The sequence below is a fragment of the Periplaneta americana genome, chromosome 12, assembly GCF_040183065.1.
Source record: "Periplaneta americana isolate PAMFEO1 chromosome 12, P.americana_PAMFEO1_priV1, whole genome shotgun sequence".
In the NCBI taxonomy this organism is placed as follows: Eukaryota; Metazoa; Arthropoda; class Insecta; order Blattodea; family Blattidae; genus Periplaneta; species Periplaneta americana.
Window position 1 is genome coordinate 136,561,358 of NC_091128.1, and position 13,854 is coordinate 136,575,211.

Consider the following 13,854-nt stretch of genomic DNA (forward strand, 5'->3'; position numbering starts at 1 on the left):
GTTTTGTTTGTTTCATTCTTCGAGAAACGTATTATTAGTCGAGATTTATTGAAAGGAAAGGTTTTGTATATTTCACTCTTGAAAAAACGTGTTATGAGTCTAGAGTAATTGAAAGGAAAGGCATTTTATTTCATTCTTGAAAAAAAAAACGTGTTATGAATCGAGATTGATTGAAAGGAACAGCTTTTTATTTCACTCTTGAAAAAACGTTTAATGAATCGAGATTGACTGAAAAGAACAGTTTTTTATTTCTCTTGAAAAAAATGCGTTACGAATCGAGACTGACTGAAAAGAACAGTTTTTTATTTCACTCTTGAGAAACCGTGTTTGATTGAAAGAAATGGCTTTTTATTTCACTCTTGAAAAACGTGTTACGAATTGAGATTGATTGAAAGAAACGACTTTATATTTCACTCTTGAATAAACGTGTAATGAATCGAGATTGATTGAAAGGAACGACTTTATATTTCACTCTTGAATAAACGTGTATGAATCGAGACTGGATGAAAAGAACGTCTTTTTATTTCACTCTTGAGAAAACATGTTACGAATTGAGATTGATTGAAAGAAACAGCTTTTTATTTCACTCTTAAAAAAACGTGTAATGAATCGAGATTGATTGAAAGGAACGACTTTATATTTAACTCTTGAATAAACGTGTATGAATCGAGACTGGATGAAAAGAACGTCTTTTTATTTCACTCTTGAGAAAACATGTTACGAATTGAGATTGATTGAAAGAAACAGCTTTTTATTTCACTCTTAAAAAAACGTGTAATGAATCGAGATTGATTGAAAGGAACGACTTTATATTTCACTCTTGAATAAACGTGTATGAATCGAGACTGGATGAAAAGAACGTCTTTTTATTTCATTCTTGAGAAAACATGTTACGAATTGAGATTGATTGAAAGAAACAGCTTTTTATTTCACTCTTTAAAAAACGTGTAATGAATCGAGATTGATTGAAAGGAACGACTTTATATTTCACTCTTGAATATACATGTTATGGTTCGAGACTGGATGAAAAGAACGTCTTTTTATTTCACTCTTGAGAAAACATGTTACGAATTGAGATTGATTGAAAGAAACAGCTTTTTATTTCACTCTTAAAAAAACGTGTAATGAATCGAGATTGATTGAAAGGAACGACTTTATATTTCACTCTTGAATATACATGTTATGAATCGAGACTGGATGAAAAGAACGTCTTTTTATTTCATTCTTGAGAAAACATGTTACGAATTGAGATTGATTGAAAGAAACAGCTTTTTATTTCACTCTTTAAAAACATGTATTGAATTGAGATTGATTGAAAGAAACAGCTTTTTATTTCACTCTTAAAAAACGTGTAATGAATCGAGATTGATTGAAAGGAACGACTTTATATTTCACTCTTGAATAAACATGTTATGAATCGAGACTGGATGAAAAGAACGTCTTTTTATTTCACTCTTGAGAAAACATGTTACGAATTGAAATTGATTGAAAGAAACAGCTTTTTATTTCCCTCTTGAGAAAACGTGTTATGGATCGAGATTGATTGAAAGGAACAGCTTTGTTCATTTCAGTCTTGAAAGTGCTGTGAGTAGAGATAAATTGAAAGAAAATATATTCTTTAATAAATTAATGTATTATGATTCGAAATTGATTGAAAAGAACGACTTCGTTTGTTTCAGTCTTGAGGAAACGTGTTATGAGTCGAGATTGATTGAAGGAAACAACTTTGTTTATTTCAGTCTTGAAGAAACGTGTTATGAGTCGAGATTGATTGACACAATAACTTCGTTTCTCTCACTCTTGAATAACGTGTTATTAGTCGAATTTGATTTTAACTTTATCTGTACTATTTACATGGTATTCTAACTAATAATGCATTCTTATTTATAAAGAAATAATTCTATGAGCAGTGAAACATTCTGAGATAGCAGATTTTAAAAGATCTTAAGTCAACCATATTTAAGGGAATTAAACATTTAAAAATATCGAATATGAAATGCTTAGAAAAAAATTTGCGTTATTTTGACAGACGGAGCTAATCACAAATTCATGATTCCTTCTGTAACCTTACTGTATTCGTTGAATTTCACAAACGCATAAGACGATTAAAGAAATACTTGAAATTAAACTTACCGATCTCAGAGATATTCATCTTGGAATCACCACGAACAACACACACCGCACAATTGCCCTGTTCCATGAAGCTACTTGTAAACACGATACTAATTGAACTGCTGCTAGAAGTCGAACAAACAGCCACAACGAAATGTTACAGAAGCATGTGTTTCTGTACCTTATATAGGCCTACAATGCAGTCATTTTGAAATATCTTGTCTACATGGTCAATCATGTTTACCGAAAACAACTGAAGGTATTTTCATCCACGCAAACAACTTGAATGCAAGCGCATTAGTCTTTTAGGACCGTATTCATAGACATTCTTAGCGCGGGCTTTCGGTGGATGATCAGCGAACTAACGTTTCTCGTATTCATAAACCAGTGTCAGCGATATGATATGATATGAATCCTGTTTAGCACGCTCGTAGCCCGGGCTAGCGAAATGTCTATGAATAGCACCCTTAGGGTTTGTTCTAGCTGCACTACGTGTACAAACACAAAACAAAGTCAATGAAGAGACTAAGCCTATATCGATTTGCAGTGTTATGAGTTATTTATAAATACATTTTACATAATATTTGAGAATACGTATTGTCCGCGCAACTTATCTAGGCACTTGGGTTCCCTAGTGCTCTCTCGCTGCCCCTCTCCTTCCCTCTCCTACGACGCTACCGCTACAAGCAACCTCGCTACACCCCGCTACCCCGCTCTTTTAGCTGCCCAGATAAGTTGCAAGAAACAGTAGTTACATGTTTTTTTTTATTATCCAATGTAATAAATCCTATTTCACATTTCACCCTGAGGTATATTAGGGTTATAGTTGGCATTGAAATACATATTTTATATCCAATAAACAATAGTGAAGTGATAATATAAAATAGTGGTCACAGTTACAATTCACATGAATTATGTAGAAGCATGCACATTAGCGAAAGAATGGCTCCTGCTAAAGATTAATCAGATGTTTGAGGAATAATCAATGCAAAAGATATACTACAAGAATGTCTAACCGTTTCAAAGTAAATACACGACTTTAAAAAGATAATCAATAAGAAGATTGATAAAACAAAGTTAGACTTTCAGTTTCAAATTAATATACTGTACATCTTGATTACACAACTTTTTACAATGTATCACTTCGGAATATGTATGATAAGAACTTTCTTGTGTTAAATATTATTAACGTACCTTGTTAACATGTTTCGACCTATTTTCGGTCATACTTAATTCATGAACAATGAAACAGTTAAGAGTAATAAAAGGATATTACAAGCAATGATTTACGGTTACAAGCTACATACATGATTCAGGAACAATTACACACGTTACCTACACTATGTTTACGTTTTCACTGTGCCTAAACGAGACGCTCTACTGTCTATGACAATTGTGTCAAAACATACTGTGCAGGCTGGAGTTCATTTCATCAAGTTGCTATGTGACATAGTCATATGACTGTGAACAATTTTATATAGGCCCACCAACTTCTTATTACCGATTGGAGATGAGGTCGCTGCTATCGCTACAAACAGGAAACATGATACGAGTTCAATAGTTCGGACTCCTGCCGTCGGTAATCGGAATTTGACTGGCCTATACATGTATTTATGCTCGACCATGCCGAAATGTAGCAGACCTTTAATGCATGTCATTAAAGTACACCTACTCATTAAAGGTCAGGTCTTTCAGCCAATGACGACTCAGGTTACAACTGTTCAGCCAATGACAGGTCAGCTTTCTACCGTTATAAAACCGCAAGTATCGATTATTCTCGGATATGCAATCGAAAGAGAATTAGCGAAAAGTCACGGAGGCTGGAAATCCAATACTGTCGCAGAAGGTTATGTTCTGTTACTATAATAATTAGCGTTAATTGTAAATAATATTCAAATAAATTCAATTTGTCATCTCGTTTTTCAATGTCTAATTTAATTTCAACTTTAATCTCTGTAGGTTCTTATGGCCTAGCAAGGTCAATGTGGACATCTGTTCCTCGGAAAAAATCAATACTTTCGCGTCTGCGCACATCTCACAACATACGGGACATTGCTCCAGGTCAGATACAATAAAATTAATAATATCAAGTTAGAAATATGGTCGAGCATAAAAAGTCGTATGAAACTCGCCTATAATGGTAATTAAGAAGCTCGTATGAAAATTATGAAACTCGCTTGTGCTCGTTTCATAAATATCCATACTCACTTCTTAATTACCTTCATTATAGGCTCGTTGCATAATGTACTATTATGTTTGTATAACATTTCAGACATGATCGAACTGGAAACAACTTTCCTAGCTACTCTCAACTTATTCCTTTTTCTTCAGTAGTCCAATTAGACTGTACCCTTTTTCCTATTGGTCGAACTGGAAGACTCCGCTATGCACATTCGAGGGCTACTCAGTTGTTCCATAATGTTTTTTATACAAGCTTTAATTTCTCAAGCTTATAGTCATTATGGTGACTATTTTTTTTATATTTGTCTCCTTACTGTGGTGATCTATGTGTGGAATTTGAAAGGAAGCGTCGATATTAGCTATTTAACAGTTTCCTTGGAAAGTACCACAATCCAGAAGTGAGATAAGGTTTATCAAGTTGATAAAAACGAGTTTCAGCGCTACGAAGTAAGAATGAAATTATAAAAAATAGTTGGATAACTTTTTCAGTGCGAGACATTCCTAACGGTAAAAGCAAGGTGTCCCACAGGCAGGTGATGATGGGGACTGAATTGGATTTCGGGAGGGGGAAACACTACGATCCAGATGTATTGTGCTTCCCCTCAACTCACGCCGGCTGACTAAACTGTTGTTGAAATTAGGCTTTTTGGTAATCCATTGTATCCACCCAAAAGCCTAATCCTAATCAAAGTCACCGTGAAAGCTTAAAAACTCGTATAGACTGTTGTTGTTTATGTCGTTTGTCTCAAGGACGGAACCTCCATGCATGGCTGCCTTCACATTTGAATTAAGAACTTAGTATCTCCCTTAAACTGAAGAACTCTACTCGTTAACAACTGCTTTCCCAATGTCCGGTATGGTCTAGTGGCTAGGATACCTGGCTTTCACCCAGGAGGCTCGGGTTCGATTCCCGGTACCGGAATGTTAATTTTTTATTGATCGCTTTGTCTTTAATAATTACGCCAGAAGTTATGTAAATATATACTGATAATTTATTCAGACTGTAAACTTTGATGTTCTACAGGAGAAATGGAAATTATTCCTACAAGTTTGAAGGAATTATAATTAAGCGTACATTACGAAGACATGACTTTGACCTCTGGGTAAGTGTTAGCTGTTATTGATTCAGATTGACGAATAGATTTCGAACATTGTGTTTAAAGTGATCTGAGAATTTTAGTTCTTTTTTGCGGGTCGATTCCTGAATAAGCTTGCAAATTGTTTCAAAATGAAATTTAAATAAAATTATTATTGTTTGATGTGTAATAAATTTAATGCAGCAATAGTTATAGCAATGTAGGTCTATTACATAGGCCTATCGATCGTCCAGTTCAAAGGTACGACAATTCAAAAATTGCAATTTTTTAGTTATTTATACTACTGAAAGCCCCTTTCGGAGCTCTTTCCGATTCAGTATTGAGGTAAGTCATATTTACAACCAAAAATAAAAAAAAACTAAATAAACTGCTTTAGAAGTAATTATAACTATGGACTTTACTAATTCATTATTAGTACATTTCGAAATGTATTAATAATGGACTGGAAGAGTGTGATATTCTCGTCCTGAATACTGACTCATTTCTAATTGTTGTGCTTATGAATCAGAACTCTGTTCCTTTCTAAGTGATTTATTTGAAACTTTCAACTGAAGATGTCGCAAAACTTGTTTTTTTGAGTTGTCGCACTTTTGAACTAGACGATCGATATATACATAAGTGTTCTGCCCAAGGGCAGGTCTTTAATTGCAAACCAAGTATTCTCCAATCTTTTCCATTTCCTGCCTTCCTCTTAGTCTCCGCATTTGATCCACCTATATGTATTAAGGGGAGGTAATTAGTGTTTATTAATCCAGGACGAGTTTGTACCTGCGCGATAACTAAGATTGCAATGAAATAGTCCTAAGATTAGCAAATTTTACTGAACTCACGAATTGCATATAATCTTTTTTTCACTCCCACATTTTACGTAATAAAAATATATCCATTTAACATGATTTAATATCACAGATCTATTAGGTTAGGCTTAGGTTTAAGACCTCTTCTGACAATTCATCATCATCATCATCATCATCATCATCATCATCATCATCATCATCATCATCATCATCATCATCATCATCGGGCAGCGTAACTTGGCCTTCCAGGCGCCCCGACCTCAGAAGTGGGTTACAAATAAGCCATTGCCAGGAGAGACCAGAAATGTCAAATGACAACCTGGTGGCATTGGATTAAAAAAAAAAACAGATCTGTTGGGAGGGTCGTCGAGTTTCGAGTTTTCATATACTTGTTGCTATGTTACTGTTGAATGAAACATATTTTCACTTACGTATTTTCCTAGAGGAGCAATGTGACTTACGTCCGTCGTCAATAGTAACCAACACTATCACGGTAATAGTACATTATGCAACGAGCCTATAATGATAGTAATCAAGAAGTGAGTATGGATATTTATGAAACGAGCACAAGCGAGTTTCATAATTTTCATACGAGTTTCTTAATTACCATTATAGGAGAGTTTCATACGACTTTTTATGCTCGACCATATTTCTAACTTGAAATTATTCAGATGTATACATTTTATTTGTATCTGACAAGATCGGAAGTGACCTTGTTCTAGGTCGTGAATTGTGAGATGTGCGCAGACGCGAAAGTATTGAATTTTTCCGAGGAACAATAATGTCATTGACCTTGATGTAATCCTGTTAAACTTGATATAACCTTGATTATTGAATTCGACATTGAAAAACGAGATGACAAATTGAATTTATTTGAATATTATTTACAATTAACGCTAATTATTATAGTAACAGAACATAACCTTCTGCGACAGTATTGGATTTCCAGCCTCCGTGACTTTTCGCTAATTCTCTTTTGATTGCATATCCGAGAATAATCGATACTTGCGGTTTTATAACGGTACAAAGCTGACTTGTCATTGGCTGAACACCTGTAAGCTGAGTTGTCATTGGCTGAACACCTGTACTTTAATGAGTAGGTGTACTTTAATGACATGCATTGAAGAACTGCTACCAGGTGTATAATTACTACATTTCGGCATGGTCGAGCATAAAATCCATTATTCACTTCCCTAAAAACAAGATAGTAACAGCATAGGCCTACTTACGGCAGTGGGAGTGGAAGGCAGACTATAATATAATATTTGATAGGCCTATATATTCTTCTTCTTCTTCTTCTTCTTCTTCTTCACTTCAGGGATTAGGCTCAAAGCCTGTTCCAGCTTCACAGTGACCCCTTCCAACTTTTCCTTGGTCGTCCTTGGTCTCTTTTTCCTTTTGGCCTAAATGTTAATATTCGTTTTCGAATTCGGTTGCTATCCATTCTCTCTAGTCTAGATGTTCAATCGACTACTCTCTGTAATCACGAATCTTTTCTTCCAGTAATACCACGTTTAGTCCGCTTCTTATGTCGTCATTCTTAATTCTATCTAACCTAGTGAACCCCTTGACCGATCTTAGAAACTTCATTTCAGATGCTTGCAATTTCTTTCTATCCTCTCTTGTGACAGTCCAGGTCTCTGATCCATATAACAGAACTGGTACTGCTATTATATTAGAAATCTTTATTTGAATGTCTTTTCTTGTTTTACCCTTCAATGTTCTATTTACTGTAGGCCTACCACATAAGTTATTATTTATTTATTTATTTATTTATCTATTATTTAAATTTAAATATACAGAATACAGAATATAATTACAACTGTATAAATAGAAATAAAATAATACAATCAATATAAAAAAGGAGATACAGTAATATCAACAAAATTTGAGAACCGAATGAGCAGCGCTCGTGTTCGGTGCAGTTCAGATATATTATTAATAGGCATATAATAGGAATATAGAAAATAAAATAAAATAGGAACTAAAATTAAAATTACAGCCACAGTGAAATTATGTAATATATAACCTAACATATCTACTGGAACATTGGAAGTTTCTTTCTACTTTCACTTGTGTGTTTGTAAGTGACTTCACATCCTAAGTATTTGAAACTACTGACCTATTCTATAGATGTATCATTTAAAATAAATTTTGTTCTGACACTGTATTTTCCATTAAAAGCCATTGTCTTTGTTTTATGTGCTGAAATTTTAAAATTATACATCTCACTTATTCTTTGTAACTGATATATTGATTTCTGTAGATCATCTTCACTTTTATTTATTAAAACCTGGTCATCCGCAAATAACATCGTCTTATTACTAAAATAAGGAATGGTTTAGTGTTAAATTGGAATAATCATATTAAAGAAATTACCCCAAACTAAATTCAGCTTGTTTTGCTATTAGATCTATGCAAAAGATAGTAAATATCAATACCTTCAAAACAATATACTTTGCATACTTGCATTCGGTAATGAGTTTTGGAATAATATTCTGGAGAAATTCCACAGATAGTAACAATATATTCCTACTACAAAAAAGTAATTAGAATAATAGTAGGTGCCAAATCTAGGGAATCGTGTAGGACTATTTAAAAAAAAACTACAAATAATGTCCATGGCTTGTCAGTATATTTTTTCATTAATAATCTTACTCCTATGTAATCGTGAAAACTTTGTAACTAATTCAACAGTTCATAGCATAAATACGCGTCAAAAATGACTTTCCTACTCCATCGGCAAGTCTATCGTGCTATCAAAAAGGAGTGCGTTATATGGCAGTAATAATTTTAATAGCCTCCCTGTCGATATAAAGAACGAAACTCAAAACATAAGATTATTTAGGGCCAAATTAAAGAAGTACCTAATTTCTCACGTCTTCTATTCTGTAGGTGAATCCATGACATTCAGTAACACTTCATGAAATTGATACTAAAACTTTGTATTGTACTAGTAGACTATATTGTAAACCTCTTCTGTATATATTTCAACTAGACTGTGACTACAAATTAAGACTGTATAGTATTTCTAGTATTAAATTTTTTGACTTGTTACATATTCTAGCTGTGAGTAATGTACCAATACCATGGAAAGTTAATAAATACAATACAATACAATACAATACAATACCATTCTCTAAGAATGTCGTCCATATAATATTAAAAACAAGCTTGGTGAAATACTACAGCCTTGTATTACACATTAATTAATTGCAATATCCTTGCTATATTTGCCGTGTTCAATATTAATATATATTTTAATGCAATAAATGCTCTGATGAACGAATCAGAAATACATTACGTCTTTATTGAATGACGATTATTTAAGAATTCATCAACATTAAGGGATTGATCACGTAATGAAGATCGGATGTAGATGTCTAATATGAGAAATGGGAGAACCCCGAAAAAAAACCCCAACTTCGACTTTGTCCGTCATAAGTGTCACCCAATCAGACCGAGGCCTGAACCCGGAACGCTACGTGACGGGCTGAAGGTTTGATGAAGGCTGGTTCACAATAAACTGGTAACGGGAACGACGACGAGAACGAGAACTTAACTATTGTGAATGCTCACTTTTAAATACATTTATTTTAACAATATTTCCGTTCTCGTTCTCGTTGTCGTTTCCGTTCCCTGTTCATTGTGAACCAGCCTTTACTCTACCGTCGCACCGCAGGGCAGAGGAGACGTTGGGTAGCTATTACATAGCAGAAGCGTATCATTATTTTTTACATTCCCTTTAAATCTAAAGAAGAAGAACAAGAAGGAAATCAGTCACGTTATTCGACAGTTGCTCTGCACTGCTAAGTGCCGCAGTCCTTTTCATCTGCTTTCCTCTCTTGACCTTACCCTGCTTTGCTGATTTCTTGTTTAACAATATTGCGGTCAAGGTTACGATTGTGGAAATCTTGATGTCGAAACCGAACGAGGATGTTCCAAATACCGAAGTGAGACAACGCAGTCGCTCGAAGGGTACGAAATACGTAGCATGTCTCCACTTCTTACTGATCTTTATCTCACTTTTGTAACTTGTAGGTTCACCAATTTTCAATTAGAGCTGATACCACTACTATTGTGTCAGTCACTAGAGGCGGCCCGTTTCAAAACGTTTCTGCGAGTTTCGTCAAGTGATGCTGTTTCAATCAATTTTTCACTTGCTAATAAATATACTGAGGATCACGTAAGAGTAATTTCTAAGGGCCGTATTCATAGACATTTTTAGCGCGGGCTTCCGGTGGATGATCAGCGTTTTTCGTATTTATAAACCAGTGTTAGCGATAGGATATGATTTGAATTCTGTACTAGTAACCAGTGGATAGCCGGGGCTAGCTTAGTACGCTCACAGTCTACTATATACAGTCACGAAGCTTGAGTTTTGAGGGTGCTAGAAACAATAGACTGTGACGGTACTATTTTGCATTGCCTGTAATGAGGCAATATTAGTGATCCTAGTGGTGAGCAACTACCTAATGTTTGCATATTTACTACATATTGAGCTTCGCGACTGTATATACTAGACTGTGGTACGCTCGTTGCGCGTGCTGCGAAATGTCTATGAATAGCACCCTGAGAGACTAATTTGGCCGCCTCTTCAGTGTTGCCAACTAATACTAGATATCACCAAAAGAGGATAAAATCACACCATGCTATATACTATAATAATAATAATAATAATAATAATAATAATAATAATAATAATAATAATAATAATATAGTATTAACAATAACGATATTCCATGTTGAATCTTTCGTACACTACTTTTAACACTTCAATATAAATAATTGATTAAATGGCGATCTTACTCGTGTTAATTATGTAAACATATGCAGCTTACAGCTGTTTCGGTGCTATTCGACACCATCCTCAGAGCCCAATAGATCTCAGCGCTATCTGAACTTCGCTGCCTGTTGTGTGGGTGCGTTCGTATGATGAAGAGTTGTGTCAAATAGTGTGTGTGCTCTGAAATTGATCTGTGTGTTGAGAATTTGATTGGGGTGTGTTTCAGTGTTTCTACATTGGACAGACAGGCAGATCATTCCAAACTCGATACAAAGAACACATTAAAGCAATAACCAGAGGACACAATACATCTACATATGCCGAACACATAACTAATGCTAACCACACATACAATAACATAAATACAGACATGGAAATCCTCCACGTACAACCCAAAAACTAAACACTCAACACACTAGAACAATATGAAATATACAGACACACTAAAACACACCCCAATCAAATTCTCAACACACACACACTATTTGACACAACTCTTCATCACACGAACTCACCCACACAACAGGCAGCGAAGTTGAGATAGCGCCGAGATCTAGTAGGCTCTGAGGATGGTGTGGAATAGCACCGAAACAGCTGTAAGCCTCTAATCAATTATTAATAACGATATCTTGCTTATTTACCACATCTCATCTTCAAGTTGAGGAGGTGTTGTCTAAAAGATCCAATAACTTGTGAAAGAAAATATTTTTCTTCTGGACCTCTCCCACATTATGTTAGTAGCTAGTAGATTAGTGTATGATCTAATATTAAAATGTATTTTGTCTAACAACATGAAATTCATTGCTTTGATTAAATAGTTTACGATTCACGAGACCTAACCTAAAAATGTATTTTGTTTGATCACTTGAAATGATGAGTACGAATTCCGAAAACGAATGCCACTTTGAAATGTATGCTTTAGAATATTTACTCCATTATTGTAATAAAAGTCTAAACACGAAAGAAATTAATTAAAATGTGAAATGGTATTTCTATCGATTATCCAGGGCATGTATCACACGAAATATGTTATATTTATTTACACTTAGTCTACCTGACTCTAATCTTGAATTTGTAACCACAACACAAAGCAACACATACAATAACTATTACGTATTAATATTAATACTGATATTAATTAATCATTAGTATGTTCAAATTTCGGAACAACTGGATAATACGCACGGCAGACCAATATCGATAGTCGACTCTACTCGCTGGCCACTAGTCACCGGGCTGTACCGAGCCGTATCAAACAAAATATAATCGAAATGGTGGTAGTCAAATTCGCGACTATATGCTTAAATAATTCACTCCATTAGTCTAGTTCAAGGTTTTATGTAGTACAACGGCGGTTTTTTGAATGCATTAAAAGAAAATGAAGATGTAATAAGATAATAAACTAGGTTATCACAAGGAAATTAACAGGAAAAAAGGTGTGTTTCACGGAATACAATTAAAATGACGGAAAGTAAATTTCCGGTTAATGTTCGCCAAAGCGTAAAGTACGTAATTATGACGGCGTTGCTGTTTTATTTCTGGCCTATCGAAAAATACCTAGCCTTTTACGAAAAACAATTTAAGGACCATGAAATTATTCACCGCTTTCATTATAGGCCTATTATTTTTTAACAATATTACGAATCAAAAACTGTCATATTATATAATTTTAACTACTACATGGACGAATCAAATCAAGCTAACCTAACCAAAGCTAACCTAACCTAACCAAAGCTAACCTAACCTAACCAAAGCTAACCTAACCTAACCAAAGCTAACCTAACCTAACCAAAGCTAAGCTAACCTAACCAAAACTAATCTAACCTAACCAAAGCTAATCTAACCTAACCAAAGCTAATCTAATCTAAGCTAACCTAATCTAAGCTAACATAACATAACCTTCGTAAATGCAAGGCCTGTAACCGGAGCAAGAAGGGATCTCAATCATTTAATCTGCAAGTACACGCAAAAATAAATTCAAGTAAGGATCACGCTCCCACTGCATGAGAGGTCCGCGCATGCGCTACAGCAAAACTGTTTCTGTCCCGAGCCTCTCATCAAAGGCACTCGTCATAATTTACTCGCAATATTTACGCAAATACACATTGTCGCTAACAGTGGTGCTATCTCTCAATAATGTTCAGAACGAAGGAGGTAGACAGAGAGAGAAAAAATTTCTCCCGCCAACTACGCCACACACCAACGTCATGTTCTTATGTTGGTGACATTGTGTATTTACTTAAATTTGGTGGTAAACGTAACGGCACGGTTCAAAGTGGCCGTGCTAATTCTCCAGTATAGCGCAAATGTTCAATAGCTTCCAGTAATGGGCTCAGAAATCTAGAACAATTTGAATTTTCAGAATTTACCGACAATTTGTGTCACTGCTGTCAACATAACAGTTATAAAATCACTACCAGTTGTGACATTTTTCAGTACCGAAATTCGAAACGAAGTTGGCAAAAGAAAATTCAACCTGCAAACTAGAAAATCACCATAATCCACTAGCTTATGTAGTAATGGGAGGAAAATGGTTAGGTTTCACCCGTAGGGTATGAAGTAAGCTGAGCCGGATTATAATTGGGGAAACCATATATTGAGCAAGTTTGTAACTACCTGATATATTTATTTTTAATTTTGTGTTCCATTTGGTAAGTAAGATATAAACGAACTTCAGGGCTCAAATATTGACTTTATCTTCGTCTTGATGTGTACAAAACTGGACCTGAGGAGGGTATCGTACTCATTTGTGTCTTTACAAATTGCTAAATCTGCTTCACTGACGTTTTTCATTACCAGCAAGGGGAAGAGTTCAGTCTAACTCTCTTCTATGTGAAGGGGCTTATTTCACTGCTTCTCAAAACAGTGGATCAGGTTTTTT

General features: G+C 34.8%; 1 protein-coding gene and 1 non-coding gene across 2 annotated transcripts in view; one reads left to right on the plus strand and one right to left on the minus strand.

Annotated features, from left to right (window-relative positions):
* Window positions 1–13,854, minus strand: part of Cyp4c3 (Cytochrome P450 4c3) — a 348,264-nt gene that overhangs the window by 84,114 nt on the left and 250,296 nt on the right. The gene's annotated exons all lie outside the window — the stretch shown is intronic.
* On the plus strand, window positions 5,144–5,215 carry TRNAE-UUC (transfer RNA glutamic acid (anticodon UUC)). The gene has a single exon. It is a non-coding gene; the product is annotated as a tRNA-Glu (tRNA).